The following is a 21,004-nucleotide window of genomic DNA, read 5'->3' on the forward strand; positions in this document are numbered from 1 at the left end:
GTCTATTAGAGAAACGGGTCATTCTCTGTTCATTTACATCATTAATTTAAATTATTGGTTTTCTCCCTTCCTCCCCTCTCCAAAAGGTATGAAATCTCATTTATCCTCCTTTATTTTGCCAAGAATTTAGTTCTCTTATCTCTTCTTCCTGGTCATCATTTCCCACATGCTCCTGAGCAATGAGCTATATTTAAGTATCCCTCTAATTTATAATTCAGAAACCACTGTTCAGCATCTTTTATGCATAAAACAGCTAAGGATTCATGGGATATACTAATTTAATGAGAGAAAAAGTTGTGCTGATCCTAGTAAAATGAGATGTATTAAGTCAGGGAAAAGGATCCCCTTTTTCAAATAGAGCTTTTAACAAAAGAGTGAATCTCATGATTTGAATTTCAAAGACACAATAAATGTTCGTTAATGTTTCTCAGTTTAAGTATATTTTAGGACAAAGGAAGAATAAAAATTAGCAGTTTCATTCTTCTTCTTCTTTTCCTAATATTTTCCAAACACTTCATACCCAGAGAACCAAAGTATCATAGGGTGATGCAAAGAAAGGATGCTCATTATATCTGCTGTCTTTGGGGTCTGTTAGTTTTCAGAAAAGAAAGAGGAATGCTCTCTACCCAATGTCATTGCTTTTCTCCACTCTCTCTTGCCCTATTCCATAACCATGTGAACTGTCCATAATTTCTGTGTCATATACACTTGAGCAATGGGCATGTGTGGTTCTCACAGAATTCCAAGATGAAAGTGGTTCATCAGTATAAGACTTCTATACAGATTGTGCTTGAAGTTTGATCTTACCAACTAGATAGAATTTTAAAATTTTATTTATTTTTGGTTGCACTGGTTCTTCAATGATGTGTGCAGGATTTCTCTAGTTGTGGCAAGCTGGAGTTACTCCTCCTTTAAGTGCCTGGCTTCTCATTGTGTTGGCTTCTCTTCTCCCTGCCCCTCACCATGTCCCAGAGTTTGCCCAAGTTCATATACATTGCATTGGTGATGCAATCCAGCATCTCATCATCTGATGCCCTCTTCTTCTACCCTCAACCTTTCCTAGCATCAGGGATTTTTCCAATCAGTCAGCTGTTCACATCAGATGACCAAAACACTGGAGCTTCAGCTTCAGCATCAGTCCTTCCAATGAGTATTCAGGGTTGATTTCCCTTCAGATCAACTGGTTTGATCTCCTGGGTGTCCAAGGGACTTTCAGGAGTCTTCTCCAGCACCACAGTTCAAAGGCACCAATTTTTTGTTGCTCTGCCTTCCTTTCCTTTCTCAGTCTTGAAACAATCAGCTGTTCCATACAGGGTTCTAACTGTTGTTTGAGGTAGCAGGAGCCTAATGGGGACCTAGGCCCGCTCTTGGGAACTGATGCTCTAAAGCAAATAGTAATCCTAGCATCAGACTAAAATTTAGAAAGGCGTGTGTCCAGGGTACTTTATGTTTTTAGCATATTCTTTGAGTTAAAGATAAGCCTTAAACCATAACTTTGAATAGTTTTTCAGTTGTTTGATGGAGGTAAGAAATATAGAAGAATAGATGCCATTTATCTGATCATGTGCTGCTGCTCTGTTTCAGACTTCAGTCCATCCTATGTAGGAGGGTGAAAGCTTGCAATAGTCCTTTAAGGCCACTCTCATTCCATATCTGTTTTCTAGATGAACAAACTAATACACAGAGAAGGGGAATATTTTGTCTAAATAGCTAGAGGATCAATAACAGAGTCAGTTTTTAAGCCTCATCGTAGTGGCCATCACTGTAAAAATGATGTATTTTGTGGTCTTTTGTTATCATTAAATTCTTTCAAAACAAATAAAAAAATAAAGATAAGCCTTAATTCATTGAATAAAGCAAATTATTTGATGGCAAACTAACTCCTGAGTGATCATTTTTATACATAGTTCTCTTAAAGAAGAGCTACTTAAATTCTATTAAATGTTCTTATGCATTTATAGTATCTAAATTCAAATGATTAGCTCCCCATTAGACATAGGGTGTCTTCTAACAAAGTTATTCTGCTATGGGGCTCCCCAGTGACTCAGTAGTAATGAATCTGCTTGAAATGCAGGAGACATGCAGAAGACATGGGTTAGATCCCTGGGTTGGGAAGATACCCTGAAGTAGAAATAGCAACTCACTCCAATATTCTTGTCTGGAAAATTCTGTGGACAGAAGAGCCTGGCTGTCTACAGTTCATGGGCTCACAAAGAGTTAGGCACAACTGAGCGACTATGCACACACACAAGTGTCTGAGCACATATTCTGCTATACCATGATATATACAAAAGAGTTTGAGCTCTGACAGTGCACACATTTGGAATAGTAAGACCTAAGGGAAAATAATTTTGGGGACTGACCACTTAAAACTCATGGAACTTTACTATCCAGAGCCATAAGGAAACAATAACTGGGGCCTTTGGATATAATTTTGACAGCTTGGATAGTAGGATGCTCAAAGGATGTGAAAATCTGCAAACACAGTTGTTTAGATATGCTGGTTTCTGGGCATTGGGAGAACTTGGGTGTGGATGTAGCTGTGAGCACAGGAGATTCCAGCAAGGCTAGGGTGAGGTCCCTGGGAGGAAGCTGTTAAAATAAGGTAGAAGTCAGAAAGAGAAAGACAAATACCATGTGTTATCACTTGTATTTGGAATCTAAAGTATGACACGAATGAAATGGAAACAAAATCAGAGACAGAGAAAACACTGGTAGTTACCAAGGAGGAGAAGGGTGGGAGAGAGAAGAGGTGGGAGGTTGGGATTTGCAGATGCAAACTGATATATATAGGATGGATAAACAACAAGGTCCTACTGTATAGCCAAGGGAACCATAATCAGTATCCTGTGATAAACCATAATGAAAAAGTATATGAAGAAGAATACATATATATATGTATAACTGAGTCATTTTGCTGTGCAGTAGTAATTATGATAACATTATAACCCAAATTCAATAAAAATAAATGGGAAAAAAAGCATGTATTTAAAAAGAAAGAAAGACCTCCTGGCCTGTGCAGACAGAGTGAGGAATGCTTCCTTTCCTGGTAAAGTTATAATTCTATTCCCTCTTCTGTTTCCACCTGTCTTTGAAAAAAATCCCACATGAATAAACACAACAGTCAGTACATACTGATATCACTCCCTTATTCACCAATTGCTTATGAGTTAATTAATAGTAATAAAAACACAGGTCATACAAGCAAAGACTGGGCTGAGTTTCTTTGTTATTGAAAGCAGTTCTCTCCCTGCTGTGCAGCAAAATTCCGAGTCTGGCTCTTCTATGACTATAATTAAATAGCCCCTAAGTGCTAAAGAATTCTCCTGCATTGCAGGATAGGCATGAAACATAGGTTCAATCCCTGGGTTTGGAAGATACCCTGGATGAGGGCATGGCAACTCACTCCAGGATTCTTGCCTGAAAAATCCCATGAACATAGGGCCCTGGCAGGCTACAGTACATGGGGTAACAAAGAGTTTGACATGACTGAAGCAAATGAGCACAGCATGGCAAGCAGAGACAAAACATTCTACCAGAAAAGGATAACACAATTGTTGGCAAATAAATATTTTTCTCTGTTGTGACTTGGTGGCTGCTCACTGATCTTATGAAATTTATCAGACTTAGTAATTGCTAAATATTAGTTGCACTTAGTAGCAAAGTAAATGAGAGATTGCCTTAAATCAAGAGAACAATTAATTTCCTAAAAAAGAATGCATTTATTTTCTATTCATTTGCTTCTAAAACCTAAACCAATTTGTCGAATGAACTTTGAAATATAATGATGCCCTTTTTAAAAGAATTTGATACCGACTGTCTCCATAGGCATTTCTATCTTATGAAGTAGCCCAAGGATATCCCACAGAGAGCAGATGATGTTTCACTGCATGTCTTAAAAAATACATCTAGAATGAAATGCAGTAGAGAATTTCTTCTACAATTATTATTAAGAGGAAAAACTGAGGAATGGGTTGGATTTTAAATGCATTTTATACATCTGAGTCTCTTTTTCTGTTTTGCATATAGGGTTATCATTACCATCTTTCTAAATTCCATATATATGTGTTAGTATACTGTAATGGTCTTTATCTTTCTGGCTTACTTCGCTCTGTATAAAGGGCTCCAGTTTCATCCATCTCATTAGAACTGATTCAAATGAATTCTTTTTAATGGCTGAGTAATATTACATGGTGTATATGTACCACAGCTTCCTCATCCATTCGTCTGCTGATGGGCATCTAGGTTGCTTCCATGTCCTGGCTATGATAAACAGTGCTGCGATGAACATTGGGGTGCACGTGTCTCTTTCAGATCTGGTTTCCTCGGTGTGTATGCCCAGAAGTGGGATTGCTGGGTCATATGGCAGTTCTATTTCCAGCTTTTTAAGAAATCTCCACACTGTTTTCCATAGTGGCTGTACTAATTTGCATTCCCACCAACAGTGTAAGAGGGTTCCCTTTTCTCCACACCCTCTCCAGCAATTATTGCTTGTAGACTTTTGGATAGCAGCCATCCTGACTGGCGTGTAATGGTACCTCATTGTGGTTTTGATTTGCATTTCTCTGATAATGAGTGATGTTGAGCATCTTTTCATGTGTTTTTGTGCCATCTGTATGTCTTCCTTGGAGAAATGTCTGTTTAGTTCTTTGGCCCATTTTTTGATTGGGTCATTTATTTTTCTGGAGTTGAGCTGGAGGAGTTGCTTGTATATTTTTGAGATTAATCCTTTGTCTATTGCTCTCAGATGTATAGAACAGACTTGTGGACTCTGGGAGAAGGCGAGGGTGCAATGTTTCAAGAGAACAGCATCAAAACATGTATATTATCTAGGGTGAAACAGATCACCAGCCCAGGTTGTGTGCATGAGACAAGTGCTCGGGCCTGGGGCACTGGGAAGACCCAGAGGGAACGGGTGGAGAGGGAGGTGGGAGGGGGGATCGGGATGGGGAATACATGTAAATCCATGGCTATTTCATTTCAATGTATGACAAAAACCACTGCAATGATATAAAGTAATTAGCCTCCAACTAATAAAAATAAATGGAAAAAAAAATGCATTTTAACTTGTTACCCTTCCGAGACATAGTAACATAGAACACAGCCATAGGATTTAACTGTTTTTTTATAGATAAATTATTAAAGACATGCCCGAGTAATCATTTTTAATAAAAGAAAGCATCCCTTAACATTAAATGATCATCAAAGATTTGATGCTGTGTTGAAATTTTGTTTCATGATAAACTTGCTTAATTATATTCAGGGAAGTTGTCTATTTGAGTCCAGACAGATTTTCACTCTTCATTTCCTTTCTTACAATTCCTGATTACATATGATTCTGAAGAGATAGTTAAATATTATTTATAAAATATTCAATTCTTATAAACTGTAGGAGACTCTCTTTTATTGTTGTTAGGTTCAGTTTGAGATCATTTCTTCAAAGTTTCCAGGTGGAGAAGTTGACAGCAGGTACATTTTTAAGGAACCCATCTCCTATTAAACACTCCTTACTTTTCAATTTCCTAAAAGATGAGGGATAGCCAGATTAAATTTAACAGGACTCCAGAGATTTATACTAGGAGTTATTCATTCTCAATTTTGTTTTTTTGACAGGGATGGGCTGCAATTTGGGGAACTGAAAGTTCATTCTGGAAAGCTTCTTTGACTTTTCCTATTTGTAACACAGATGTTGGTCCTCAAATCCTCCTGCCTATTGTAGTTTTATGTCTCCTACGTTATTTATATACAAACATATTAACTACCATTCTAGGCTTCTCTCAATATATTTTGAGATTTTTAAAGGACTGTTTTTCTTATACTTTGCTGTATTACACAAGTGTGTAGATTATGTTTGTTCAAAATGAGGATTTTAGAATTAGATTCTGCCTCAGTTCAAATTCTCTCTTTATTATCTAATCATGTGTTCTTGAACAAACCATATTTCAAACTAATATTAGTATTTGTGTTGTAGGATTGCTGATAAAATAAATGAATATATACATATATAAAGTGTTGATAGTGACTGCTGTTGCTGCTAAGTCACTTCAGTCGTGTCCAACTCTGTGTGACCCCATAGACGTCAGCTCACCAGGCTCCCCCGTTCCTGGGATTCTCCAGGCAAGAACACTGGAGTGGGTTGCCATTTCCTTGTCCAATGCTAGCTTATAATAAATACTACATGAATATTAGCATTATTGTTTTTATTCATTTTGTCTGATATTCTTAATTACAGTTTTTCAAAATAAACAGTCACAGAATTCAGTGGTAAAATATAGCACAAATAGCCAGTTAATTAAAATCAACTACCCATGTCTCTTCATTGCATACATACTAATCAGTTCAGTTCAGTCACTCAGAGATGTCTGACTCTTTGTGACCCCATGGACTGCAGCATGCCAGTCTTCCCTGTCCATCACCAACTCCCAGAGCTTGCTCAAACTCATGTCAATTAAGCCAATGATGCCATCTAGCCATCTCATTCTCCGTTATCCCCTTCTCCTCCTCCCTTCAATATTTCCCAGCATCAGGGTCTTTTCCAATAAGTCATCTCTTCCCATTAGATGGTCAAATAGTGGAGCCTCAACTTCAGCATCAGCCCTTCCAATGAATATTCAGGACTGATTTCCTTTAGGATTGACTGGTTGGATCTCCTTGCAGTCCAAGAGACTCTCAAGAATCTTCTCCAACACCACAGTTCAAAAGCATAAATTTTTCAGCATTCAGCCTTCTCACATCCAACTCTCACATCCATACATAACTACTAGAAAAACCATAGCTTTGACTATACAGAGTTTTGTTGGCAAAGTAGTATCTCTGCTTTTTAATATGCTGTCTAGGTTGGTCACAGCCTTTCTTCCAAGGAAGAAGCTTTTTTTTTTTTTTAATTTTATGGCTTCAGTTACCATCTGTAGTGATTTTGGAGCCCAAGAAAGAAAAGTATGTCACTATTTTCAATGTTTTCCCATCTGTTTTCATGAAGTGATGGTACCAGCTGCCATAAACTTCATTTTTTGAATGTTGAGTTTTAAGCCAGCTTTTCACTCTCCTCTTTCACTTTCATCATGAGGCTCTTAGCTCCTCTTTTCTTTCATCCATAAGGATGGTGTCATCTGTGTATCTGAGGCTATTGTTATTTCTCCATGAAATCTTGATTCCAGCTTGCGCGTCATCCCGCCCAGCATTTCACATGATGTTCTGTGCATATCAGTTAAATAAGCAAGGTGACAACATACAGCCTTGACGTACTTCTTTCCCAATTTGGAACCAGTCCATTGCCCATGTCCAGTTCTAATTGTAGATTCTTGACCTGCATACAGAATTCTCAGGAGATAGGTAAGTGGTCTGGTATTCCCATCTCATACTTTTAGGTAGGTGCCTTTATATTTTTGAATTAGTTTCTTAAAAGTCAGTTTGTTCTGTCTTAAAATTTTAAGAAAAAACGACAGATTGCTTTTTCAAAATGGCTGAAACAATCTACATTTCCTATATTATTCCACAATGAGAATAAATTTTTCTTAATGTTGAAAAAGACGGTATACCTTGCAGTTCATTAACACTCTTCTGAAATGTATCTATTCTGATGTACACTCAACCTATCTTTTGAGATTTTCAGTTTCCATGATTGCATTTTTTTTTTATTTCTAGAAGCCAATAGTTTTCAAGTTTGTATTCTTATTCATGAAAATTTTATTGTGTGTTGATCTTTGCAACTTTATGTCTTTAAATATTTTATATAAAGTAATTCTGAGAGTTTTAATGTCTTTATCCTTAATTTTCTAAATCTGTTGTTTACTATGTTGATGTCATGTTTTATGTTAATCTGTGAGAGTTCTGAGGTCCTAATTAGGGCTACTTGCCTTCAAAGGGCATTTAACCCCACTTCTGTCATTGTTTGTGTTTTGGGGGAACATTTCTATCTCCTACTGCACAGGCCACTTTAGGGGCTTTTGCATCAGATTGGGAGCCTCAGAATCAATCTCTTTGCCATAGCTGATCCAAAGATCCAGGTGTTAGGTTGATCTTCAGTTTTAATGCAAACTCACTCCTTACCATTGCCCATAGATCCATCCTGGCTTTCCATCACACTGACTCTTCTTCACTTGGACTTCCATGCTAAATTCCCACTACTAAAACCCTGGCTCCCACATTGCAGGGACCCACTTCTACAATCCTGTATGGCTCAGAAATCCGTGTTGGCCAACAATATTAGGAGCCCAAGTTCCCCTGTCTCTAGTCTAGTTAGTTGTTCTATTTGTTCTCAGATGGTGGGACAACCCCCAGAAATCCCTTCCACTTCTAATGAAACTAGAGAGGCTTCTAAGAAAGCATCTTATTAAGAGTCCAGTTGCATTTGGGGGAGGGGCAGGATAATCCAGGTCTTAATTACTCATGGTGTAGCAGCAGAAATCCAAGCTTTTTTGGTTTTTCCTGAAATTCCATCCCAACTCTTGAATTATTGCTGCTGAAGTACCACATTTATTTCCCCTGTTACTGTTCCATCTTTTACTTAAACATTGTAGCCTTTCTTCATCATACCAAATAAATGGGGAAACAATGGAAATAGTGAGAGGTTTTATTTTTGGGGGCTCCAAAATCACTGCAGATGGTGACTGAAGCCATAAAATTAAAAAAAAAAAAAAAAGCTTCTTCCTTGGAAGAAAAGCTGTGACCAACCTAGATAGCATGTTAAAAAGCAGAGACAAAGATCCATCTAGTCAAATGTACAGTTTTTCCAGTAGTCATGTATGGATGTGAGAGTTGGGCTATAAAAGAAAGTTGAGCACCAAAGAATTGATGCTTTTGAGCTGTGGTTTTGGAGAAGGCTCCTGAGAGTCCCTTGGATTGCAAGAATATCAAACCAGTCAATCCTAAAGGAAATCAGTCTTGAATATTTATTGGAAGGACAGATACTGAAGCTGAAACTCCAATACTTTGGCCATCTGATGTAAAGAACTGAATCCTTGAAAAGACCCTGATATTCAGTTCAGTTGCTTAGTCCAAGTCCAGTTCTAACTGTTGCTTCCTGTCCTGCATACAGGTTTCTCAAGAGGCAGGTCAGGTGGTCTGGCATTCCTATCTCTAGATGGATTTTCCACAGTTTGTTGTGATCCACACAGTCAAAGGCTTTGGCATAGCCAATGAATTAAAACCTCCCCCTAAAATATCATGGTTTTTATCAAAAATAAATCTGAAACTATATTATAGAAATCAATGTGCAAGAGAATACCAAAACTTAGTGGGAAAAGAACCTTCACAATCTTTTAAAATATGTCTATCTAATTATATATATATATATAAAATAATTTTACAATCTAACAATGTTAATTACTTTTTCTTTAATTTCTAATAATCTTTAGATTAAAGGTGTAAGAAATATTCAAAATGTCTCTAAAAATTATATATGTATGTATACATATATGTGTATATTTAATGAGATTTATCACATTTAGCTTATTGATAGCAAATAACTGCATTCAAAACTAACTGTCCAATTTTGTTTCAATGCTCTTTATTGATGATGTCACTGCTTCTTTACTGGTGACTGAGTTTATCAACATAAGACTCTAAAGGAAGTGAATGTTAAACTAGCTTTTTCAACACTTGTTTAACCCGAGTCAATACTCTTTTGACCATCTTCAATACTATTTGGCATAAAAACAGCATTCAAACAATATTGGTGTAATCAACCTGTGTCCTTCCCCCTTCCACTTCAGTCCAGGATTTTATATATGTGACTGCTATTTACAGGGTCATTGTGACTGTTAACTATGGGAAGCAGAAGGGGGAATGGCATGAGGACAGTAATGACATCTCTGACTAGTCCCTTGGAGTAGGTTCTAGTCACTAGGGAAAAGGGCTAGAAGCTAATAGGACTGATTTGAGGCAGGTCAGTGTGAGAGCCAAGAGAGATGGTTTTCTGAGAGCTATAGCCCTCTGTAAGACACAGTTAGAGCTGGCTGGGGCACAGTGTGGTGAGAAGGAGCATTTTCTTAATACCTGCATGGAATCCAGACCACTGCAGCAAATCAAGGAGACAGCACACCACTGGACCAGGCACTGGCATTCTCATGGCAAGCACCTGTTTCTAACGATACCATGAACTGCAGATGTGAGCAAGCAGAAACAGCAGAGAAGAACCTGGTAGCAGCACATGAGAACAGCAGGGACATTTTTCTTTGAGATTATCAAATGAGGATGTGCGTGTGTGTGTGCATGTGTGTATGTGTGTCCCAGAAATAAGTGTAGGAGCATTTGAGTAAAGCAATACTCCTATTTGGATTTCAGAAACATTTGTAAACTTGGCTTAACAAAAATGTAACATACATACATATAGTGGCTTTTGCTGGAAGACTTTAGATATGTTTTGTAGTCATGAGGTCAATATTTGTTGAACTCTGCTTTCTACTAAGGCTCACTAGTGCCACATTCTTTAGATTTTTTTTTTTCTTTGCATTACTTAAGGAATGCTGAACTCTTACGGATCTTAATCTTGGGTATTTTGCTTAATAGGAATGAATACAACATTTCTGACAGAAAGTAATTTCATAGGATGCTTGCATTTCCAATAGAGAACAGCTTAGGACACATTTAGAGTCAATGATAAAATAAGTTCAGTTCAGTTGCTCAGTCATGTCTGACTCTTGTGACTCATGGAAAGCAGCACGACAGGCCTCTCTGTCCATCATCAACTCCTGGAGCTTACTCAAACTCACATTCATAGAGTTGGTGAGGCCATCCAATCATCTCATCCTCTGTTATCCCCTTCTCCTCTTGCCTTCAATTGTGCTCAGTATCAGGGGAAGTAAGAAATAGATTTAAGGGAATAGATCTGACAGACAGAATGCCTGATGAACTATGGACAGCGGTTCCTGACCTTGTACAGGAGGCAGGAATCAAGACCATCCCCAAGAAAATTAAATGCAAAAAAGCAAAATGGCTGTCTGAGGAGGTTTTACGAATAGCTGTGAAAGAAGGGAAGTGAAAAGCAAAGGAGAAAAGGAAAGATATGCCCATTTGAATACAGTTCCAAATAATAGCAAGGAGAGATAAGAAAGCCTTCCTCAGTGATCAATGCAAAGAAATAGAAGAAAACAATAGAATGGGAAAGACTAGAGATCTCCTCAAGAAAATTAGAGATACCAAGGGAACATTTCATGCAAATATGGGCTCAATAAAGGACAGAAATGGTAGGGACCTAACAGAAAAAGAAGATATTAAGAAGAGGTGGCAAGAATACACAGAAAAACTGTCATCTTCACGACCCAGATAATCATGATGGTGTGATCACTCACCTAGAGCCAGACATCCTGGAATGTGAAGTCAAGAGGGCCTTAGGAAGCATCACTATGAACAAAGCTAGTGGAGGTGATAGAATTACAGTTGAGTTATTTCAAATCCTGAAAGATGATGCTGTATTGTGTTGCACTCAATATGCCAGCAAATTTGGAAAACTCAGATGAGTGCACTCACATGCTAGTAAAGTAATTCTCAAAATTCTCCAAGCCAGACTTCAGCAATACGTGAACCATGAACTTGCAGATGTTCAAGCTGGTTTTAGAAAAAGCAGAGGAACCAAAGATCACATTGCCAACATCCACTGGATCATCGAAAAAGCAAGAGAGTTCCAGAAAAACATCTATTTCTGCTTTATTGACTATGCCAAAGCCTTGGACTGTGTGGATCACAATAAACTGTGGTAAATTCTTCAAGAGATGGAAATACCAGACCACCTGACCTGTCTCCTGAGAAAACTGTATGTAGGTCAGGAAGCAATAGTTAGAATTGGACATGTAACAACAGACTGGTTCCAAATAGATAAAGGATATGTCAAGACTGTATATTGTCACCCTGCTTATTTAACTTATATGCAGAGTACATCATGAGAAGTGCTGGGTTGGAGGATGCACAAGCTGGAATCAAGATTGCTGGGAAAAATATCAATAACCTCAGATATGCAGATGACACCACCCTTATGGCAGACAGCAAAGAATTAAAGAGCCTCTTGATGAAAGTGAAAGAAGAGAGTGAAAAATTCGGCTTAAAGCTCAACATTCAGAAAACTAAGATCATGGCATCTGATCCCATTACTTCATGGCAAATAGATGGGGAAACAGTGGAAACAGTGGCTGACTTCATTTTTCTGGTCTCCAAAATCACGGCATATGGTGACTGCAGGCATGAAATTAAAAGACACTTACTCCTTAGAAGGAAAGTTATGACCAACCAGGATAGCATATTAAAAAGCAGAGACATTACTCTGTCAACAAAGGTCCATCTAGTCAAGGCTATGGTTTTTCCAGTAGTCATGCATGGATGTCAGATTTGGACTATAAAGAAGGATGAATGCTGAAGAATTGATGCTTTGAACTGTAGTGTTGAAGAGAAGACTCTTTCTCAAGAGTCTTGGACTCTTGAGATCTCCTTGGGCTGCAAGGAGATCCTATTATTCCACCCTAAAGGAGATCAGTCCTGGGTGTTCTTTGGAAGGACTCATTTTGAAGCTGAAACTCCAATATTTTGGCCAACTGATGTGAAGAGCTGACTCATTTGAAAAGACCCTGATGCTGGGAAAGATTGAGGGCAGGAGGAGAAGGGGACAACAGAGGATGAGATGGTTGGATTGCATCACTGACTCATTGGACATGAGTTTGGGTAATTCTGGAAGTTGGTGATGGACAGGAAGGCCTGGTGTGCTGCAGTTCATGGGGTCCCAAAAAGTCAGACATGAATGAATGAACTGAACTGAAGCAGAAAAAAATTTCTCTTACCTCATTCTATTTGGGATTGGAATGAAAATGCATCTTTTAAGGACTGTGGCCACTGCTGAGTTTTCCAAACTTGCTGGCATTTTGAGTGCAGCTTTACACAGCATCAACTTTTAGGATTTGAAATAGCTCAACCAGAATTCCATCACCTCCACTAGCTTTGTTTGAAGTGATGCTTCCTGAGGTTCACTTGATTTCACAGTCCAGGATGTCTGGCTCTCAGTGAGTAATCACACCATCATGGTTATCTGAGTCTTGGAGGTCTTTTTGGTATAGTTCTTCTGTGTACTGTTGCCACCTCTTCTTAATATCTTCTGCTTCTGTTAGAGCCATACCTTTTCTGCCCTTATTTTGCCCATCTTTGCATGAAATTTTCCCTTGGTATCTCTAATTTTCTTGTAGCTATATCTAGTCTTTTCCCTTCTATTGTTTTCCTCTTTTTATTTTCAGTGATCACTGAGGAAGGCTTTCTTATCTCTCCTTGTCATTCTTTGGAACTATGCATTCAAATGGGTGTACCTTTCCTTTTTTCCTTTGCCTTTAGCTTCGCTTTTCTCAGTTATTCGTAAGGCCTCTTCAGACAACCATTTTGCCTTTTTGCATTTCTTTTTCTTAGGGATGGTCTTGATCATTGCCTGCTGTACAATGTCACAAACCTTGGTCCATAGTTCCTCAGGCATTCTGTTTATCAGATTTAATTTCTTGAATCTGTTTGTCACTTTTACTTGTATAATCATACGGGGTTTGATTTAGTTCATACCTGAATGGTCTAATGATTCACAACAAACTATGGAAAATTCTTCGAGAGATGGGAATACTAGACCACATGACCTGCCTCCTGAGAAATTTGTATGCAGATCAAGAAGCAACAGTTAGAACTGGACATGGAACAACAGACTGGTTCCAAATTGGGAAAGGAGTATGTCAAGACTGTATATTGTCACCCTGCTTACTCAACTTATATGTAGAGTACATCATGAGAAATGCTGGGCTCTGTGAAGCACAAGTTGGAATCAAGATTGCAGGGAGAAATATCAATAACCTCAGATATGCAGATGACACCACCCCTTATGGCAGAAAATGAAGAAGAACTGTAGAGCCTCTTGATGAAAGTGAAAGATGAGCATGAAAAATTTGGCTTAAAACTCAACATTCAGAAAACTGAGATCATGGCATTCAGTCCAATCACTTCATGGCAAGTAGATGGGAAAACAATGGAAACAGTGAGAGACTTTATTTATTGGGCTCCAAAATCACTGCAGATGGTGACTGCAGCCATGAAATTAAAAGACGCTCACTACTTGGAAATAAGCTATGACCAACCTAGACAGCATATTAAAAAGAAGAGACATTACTTTGCTGACAAAGATACATCTAATCAAAGCTGTGGTTTTTCCAGTAGTCATTTGTGGATGTAAGAATTGGACTATAAAGAAAGGTGAGCACTGAAGAACTGATGTTTTTGAACTCTGGTGTTGGAGAAGACTCCTGAGAATCCCTTGGACTGCAAGGAGATTCAACTAGTCAATCCCAAAGGAAATCAGTCCTGAATATTCATTTGAAGAACTGATGCTGAAGCTGAAACTCCAATACTTTGGCTGCCTGATGTGAAGAACTGACTCTGTGAAAAGACCCTGATGCTGGGAAAGATCGAAGGCAAGAGAAGAAGGGGATGACAGAGGAAGAGATCATTGGATGGCATCACCAACTCGATGGACATGGGTTTGAGTAAGCTCCAGGACAGAGAGACCTGGTATGCTGCAGTCCATGGGGTCGCAAAGAGTTGGACATGACTGAGCAACTGAACTGAACTCAACTGAACTATCTAATTCTCAGCTGTTGTAGTTTAGTTGCTCAGTCGTGTCTGACTCTTTGCCACCCCATGGACTGTAGACTGCCAGCCTTCTCTGTCCGTGGGATTTCTCTAGGCAAGAATACTGGAGTGGGTTGCCATTTCCTTTTTTTTTTTTTTTTAATTTTATCTATCTTACAAAAGGCTCTTCCAGTTTAACTTTTAAAACTAGGTGAATATTTGAAGTCACTGTTTTTTATAATGTATAGAATTTATTCTAAATCCCCATATTTCTTCTCTATCTAATCTCATATGACATCACAAAAGGTTTTGAATCTATGTGTATACATACTTACCCATATTTGTGTTTATGTGTGCATAAACATGGCTTTCTAGGTGGCTCATTGGTAAATAGATGTGGGTTCCATCCCTGTGTCAGAAAGATTCCCTGGGGGAGGAAATGGCAACCTACTCCTGTGTTCTTTCCAGGTAAATCCCGTGGACAGAGGAGCATAGAGGGCTAAAAGTTCACCGGATCACAAAAGAACTGGACGCAACTTAGCAACTAAACAACAACAAAAATACACACACTTACAAACATGTACACCCGTCTATGACATGATCATCTATTACACATACACATATACTAGTGCATATATAGTCATGTTTCAATAATAAAGTGTCATATTTGAAAACTTGAGTTTCTTAAGCATAGACAAGTAAAAAAGTAAGAAAAACTAAGCTTTTAAATTGAAATTTGGAAGACAATCTGATTTTTTTCCCACCCCACTCTGAAAGTAATAATGATCTGGAATAGATGACATGTATTTTCTTAAGTTTATCAATGCAGCAGTTTGTTGAAATTGCACCTAATGCTAACTCTGATATTGAACGATATTCCCCCTTACATTCATTTTTCTCTTCTTCCTTCACTTCATTCCTCCATCACAGATGATTTCAAAGACACTGGTGGACATTCTATTTTACATTCTCCTCATTTATCACACTGTGTGTTCTTTACATGTAAAAATATTGAATTTTATGATAATCTATTTTTATCAATGTTTTAGCCTTTAGGTATGCAATTGTGTCTTTTAATAAATATTTAATGACTTTTGTGTTAATATAAAATTTTTGTCTTTTTAGTATTAAAGTAATATATGTTAAATAATAAAAAAAATTTAATTAAAAAAGTTAAATCCAGAAAGGCCAACGATAGATAAATGGTTATGAAAATATGATATAGTCAGATATTTTGATTTTGTACAACTACTAAATTAATATTTTATAAATATATAGTAAACTGATAAAACATAAGATGGTGAGTGAAAAAAGCATGTAAATTTGCATATATTATACTTTATATTTCAGTAATATACATATATTTAATTATATTTGTGTGTTTATGTGTATTTAAAGAAGTCTAGTAAGGATATACATGCATGCTAAACCACTTCAAATGTGTTCAACTCTATGACTACCATGGACTGTAAATTGCCAGACTCCTCTGTGGGATTCTCCAGGCAAGAATACTGGAGTGGGTTGTCATGCCTTCCTCCAGGGGATCTTCCCGACCTGAGGACTGAACCATTATTCCTTAGGTCTCCTGCAATGGCAGGCAGGTTCTTTAACAATGGCACCACCTGGGAAGCCCCTTATTAAGAATACATGAATGTAAATCTTTGGTCTCAGTATTTAGCCAAAATCTGCTATTAAATTTTATCTTTGAGTTTTGGAAGATCAAAGACCCATTTAATTGTCATTTATGAAATTCCCAAACTGCACATAAACAGTCATTATATCACCATACTGGTTATCATATATAAAAGCATCATGATCATAAACATGCATACAAATCTCATCATTGGTATTTATCATTAATACCTGATTATCTGAATATCCACTTTCAAATATAGGTGAGAATTCTTATTGCAACTTCTATTTATTCTTTATGCCCTTTATAGGGTAAAATATAGTTTGTCTGAAGGAGTATGAAGTGTTTATTGTAGTCATCAAATACAGCACTAATTAATAATTCTGAAACTGTTAATTCCACATATGTGCCTGTTTACTGCCTGGAGAAGGAAATAGCAACCCACTCCACTATTTTTGCCTAGAAAATCCCATGCACAGAGGAACCTGGTGGGCTATAGACCATGGGGTCACAAAGAATTGGACACAACTAAGTGACTAACACACAGAACCATTTACTGAAAACATTCAAGTGTTTAAGTTTACCCAAAGGTAAACTGAGAATAGGAATGTTAAAAGAGATGATACTAGCTCAGTAACTTCTGGAATATGTATTTTTAAAATCAGCTGTTTATAATGGGCTTCCCTGGTGGCTCAGACAGTAAAGAATCTGCCTGCAATGTGGGAGACCTGGATTTAATCCCTGGGTTTGGAAGATCCCCTGGAAAAGGGTATGGCAATACACTCCAGTATTCTTGCTAGAGAATCCCCATGGACAGAGGATCCTGGCAGGATACAATCCAAGGGGGCTCCAAAGAGATGGATACATCTAAGCCACTAAGCACACAAACAAATGTTCATAAAATTCTAAATAACATATTGCAGAATGAGAGGTTGAACTATACGCTAATACTGATGTCAATCCTTGCAGATGTTTTGTGCAATAATATTTATATATTAAACAAAATAATAATGCTGCATTATTCTTAGATATTTAATTTCATTTAGCACAAATCTTTCTAGAAAAGAACTTATTTTGCAATTTCTGCCTTATTCTGCTGATGAAATTAAAGTAGAATGCAAACTCTACCAGCTCAACATTTCATGAGAAAAAAAAACATAAAACTCATGTCAATATTAAATCATTTTTAATATTTTTTAAAAAGAATATATAGAGAGCAAAAAATGGAATAAATGAGCTATTTCTAAATATCTTCCTTCTTCATTGATTTCGCTTGAAAGTGAACATCTCTTTTCTGCTGCAAAAGTCCAATAAATTGACTGCAGCAGCAACTCAGGAGCTGACAACAAGGAGAAATGATGGCTCCTGCCCCATAATTGTGAAGTTTAAAAATTTTAACCCCTAAAACTTTTGGTAAGCCAGTTGAACTAAAATATGATATTTTGGTTTTATTTCTGATTTGCTCTCGATCTCAACTGGTCATTGCAGGATATTGCTATTACAGGTTTAAAGCAGAACATTATAACCTCTGATATTTTACTTTTGGGAAAATGCATATTCAGAACATCTCTACATATATGTATTCAGAAAATAATATGGGAATATTCAGGAAATAAATTATTTATTAGTTCTATTCCTGGACTTGATGTATATTTTAGTTCTTCTTTTCTGGTTTCATTAGGTTGTTATTTGAAACACTTGATTATGTCAAAGAGTCAACATCAGTAAACATGATCAGTGTTTTAGAATGCAGATATTTCTTTCAGATACAGAATAAAATTTTGTGTTATTGAGCACACAGTAAACCAAATTATCAATACCAAACATAATTGTGAGGCATAAAAATATGACATAACACAAAGAACTTAAAACATGTCCATTACTGTCGATCTCAAAGCTAAAGTCATAAAGGACTTATTTATACAACAGGCTTTTATGGATCACAAATGATGTGGCAGGTTCCAGGTTAGGTATTATGAGAAATAAATATAATAATAACCACTGCAACTATCATTTATTTATAGAAGGAGAAGACAGTGACAGAAGATGAGATGGTTGGATGGATCACCAATTCAATGGACATAAGCTTGGGTGAACTCCTGAAGATGGTGAAGGACAGGGAAGCCTGGTTTGCTACAATCCATGCGGTCACGCAGAGTCAGACATGACTTGACAACTGAGAGACAACATCATTTATTGAAACTCATTATATGTAGAGTTTATCCAAAAGCTCTATAATTTTAAATACCCATAAGCTTAAACAACTATAAGGTACTTAAACAACTATAAGCACGAATCCTGATTAGTGTCTATATAACTCCAGCACTGGAGTGCTCTCTACCAGTGCACAGTATGAAGCATCACTCCACAGTACACCTAGATAGGGGACACACATCTAACATATAGCAAAGAATTTGTGAGCAAGAAAACTTTAAACAATGTGGTTAAAAGCACAGTCGTGTGCAACTCTTTGCGACTCCATGGACTGTAGCCCACAGGTTTCTGTGTCCATGAAATTCTCCAGGCAAGAATACTGGAGTGGGCAACTCTTCCCTTCTCCAGGGCATCTTCCCGACCCAGGGCTTGAACTGGGATCTCCTGCATTACAGATTGATTCTCTACCAGCTGAGCTAGTGCTGCTGCTGCTGCTGCTGCTAAGTCGCTTCAGTCATGTCCTCTCTGTGCAACCCCATAGACAGCAGCCCATCAGGCTTCCCCATCCCTGGAAATTCTCCAGGCAAGAACACTAGGGAAGTCCTAAAAAACCTGGTGGTTCAGATGGTAAAGAATCTAAAAACAGTATACTTGGGTAAAATGTGAAGAAAGAGAGAAGACTAAGGGCTGGGGCTTTAAGGAAGGGAAGAGGTTTAGGAAAAACATATATACACTATCATGTATAAAATGGATAGCTAGTGGGAACCTGCTGTATACAAAGGGAGCTCAGCTTGGTGTTCTGTGGTGACAGAGGGGTGGTATAAGGGGTGGAGGTGGCAGGGAAGCTCAGGAAGGAGGGGATATATGTGTACATATAGCTGATTCATGCTGTTGCACAGCAGAAACTAACACAACATTGTAAAGCAACTATACTCCAATAATAAAATTTAAAAATAAGTTAAGAAGTAAATGATTAATCATGTGAATAAAGATCCTCGAAAGGATTGATTCCTCTAGGGAAATAGGGAGAAGCTTTTTGGTAGAAGGAATATTGAGCCCACTATTTATTTTATTCCCCTAAACATACTTCCAAATTTTAAATCTTTATAGCTTAAGTTTCTTGTTATTCAGTGACTTATATTCTGTTCAATTCAGTTCAGTCACTCAGTCGTGTTCGACTCTTTGCATCGCCATGGACTGTAGCAAGCCAGGCTTCCCTGTCCATCATAAACTCCTGGAGCTTGCTCAAACTCATGTCCATCGAGTCAGTGATGCCATCCAACCATCTCATCCTCTGTCATCTCCTTCTCCTCTTGCCCTCAATCTTTCCCAGCATCAGGGTCTTTTCCAATGAGTCAGTTCTTCACATCAAGCAGCCAAAGTATTGGAGTTTCAGCTTCAGCATCAGTCCTTCCAATGAATATTCAGGACTGATTTCCTTTGGGATTGACTGGCTTGATCTCCTTGCAGTACAAGGGACTCTCAAGAGTCTTTTCCAACACCACAGGCTTATATTAAGGATACAAATTCTGATAGGAACTACTTAAGGCATTTCATAATAGAGTACTGTGTTAACATTGATAATTAGGTCATTTTAAAATTAATAAAATGGAAAATGGAATGAAATTAATATTGTCTAAGCTATGACCAACCTAAATAGCATATTAAAAAGCAAAGACATTACTTTGCCAACAAAGGTCAATCTAGTCAAGGCTATGGTTTTTCCAGTAGTCATGTGTGGATGTGAGAGTTGGATTTTAAAGAAAGGTGAGTGCCAAAGAATTGATGCTTTTGAACTGTGGTGTTGGAGAAGACTCTTGAGAGTCCCTTGGACTTCAAGGTGATCCAACCAGTCCATCCTGGGGGAGATCAGTCCTGAGTGTTCATTGGAAGGACTGATGTTGAAGCTGAAACTCCAATATTTTGGCCACCTGATGCAAACAGTTGACTCATTTGAAAAGACCCTGATGCTGGGAAAGATTGAGGGCAGGAGGAGAAGGGGATGACAGAGGATGAGAAGGTTGGATAGCATCACTGACTCAATGGAGATGAGTTTGGGTGTACTCTGGGAGTTGGTGATGGACAGGAAGGCCTGGCATACTGCAGTCCATGGGGTTGCAAAGAGCTGGACATGACTGAGTGAACTGAACTGAACTGAACTGAAATATTTTAGCACAGATATTTCCTTTTTTTTTTTCCTACCATTGCATTGAGGTCATTGAGGAGGTATTTCTCCTTCACCAATAAGGTTATCATAAGAGAAAGTGTTATCGGCCTAGGGTCACACAACTACTTATTAGAAAAGAAGAGACTCTAAACCTATGATTTTTAGGAGCCAGTGCCAAGTCAAATTTTTATAGAAGTGTATAGCTGTTTTTTGTGTATTTTCAGTCTTCAGACAATCCTACCTTCTACAAGAAAACTTACTAAATCCAGCTACTATCACTCATTAAAAAAAATTGTCTAGTATTCAGAGGTTGAGTTCTGAGACTAAAATATCAAAAACTTATGTAAGCATATAGCTTGTGATTGGGTCTGTTATTATATGAAAAGCAATTATCATTCTATATCTGTCACCAAAATCTATTTGTTGATTATTAGACTGAAAATATTTCATAAAAAGTCACTAATGTTCTATAT

Source organism: Odocoileus virginianus, chromosome 4 (assembly GCF_023699985.2).
Source record: "Odocoileus virginianus isolate 20LAN1187 ecotype Illinois chromosome 4, Ovbor_1.2, whole genome shotgun sequence".
Lineage (NCBI taxonomy): Eukaryota > Metazoa > Chordata > Mammalia > Artiodactyla > Cervidae > Odocoileus > Odocoileus virginianus.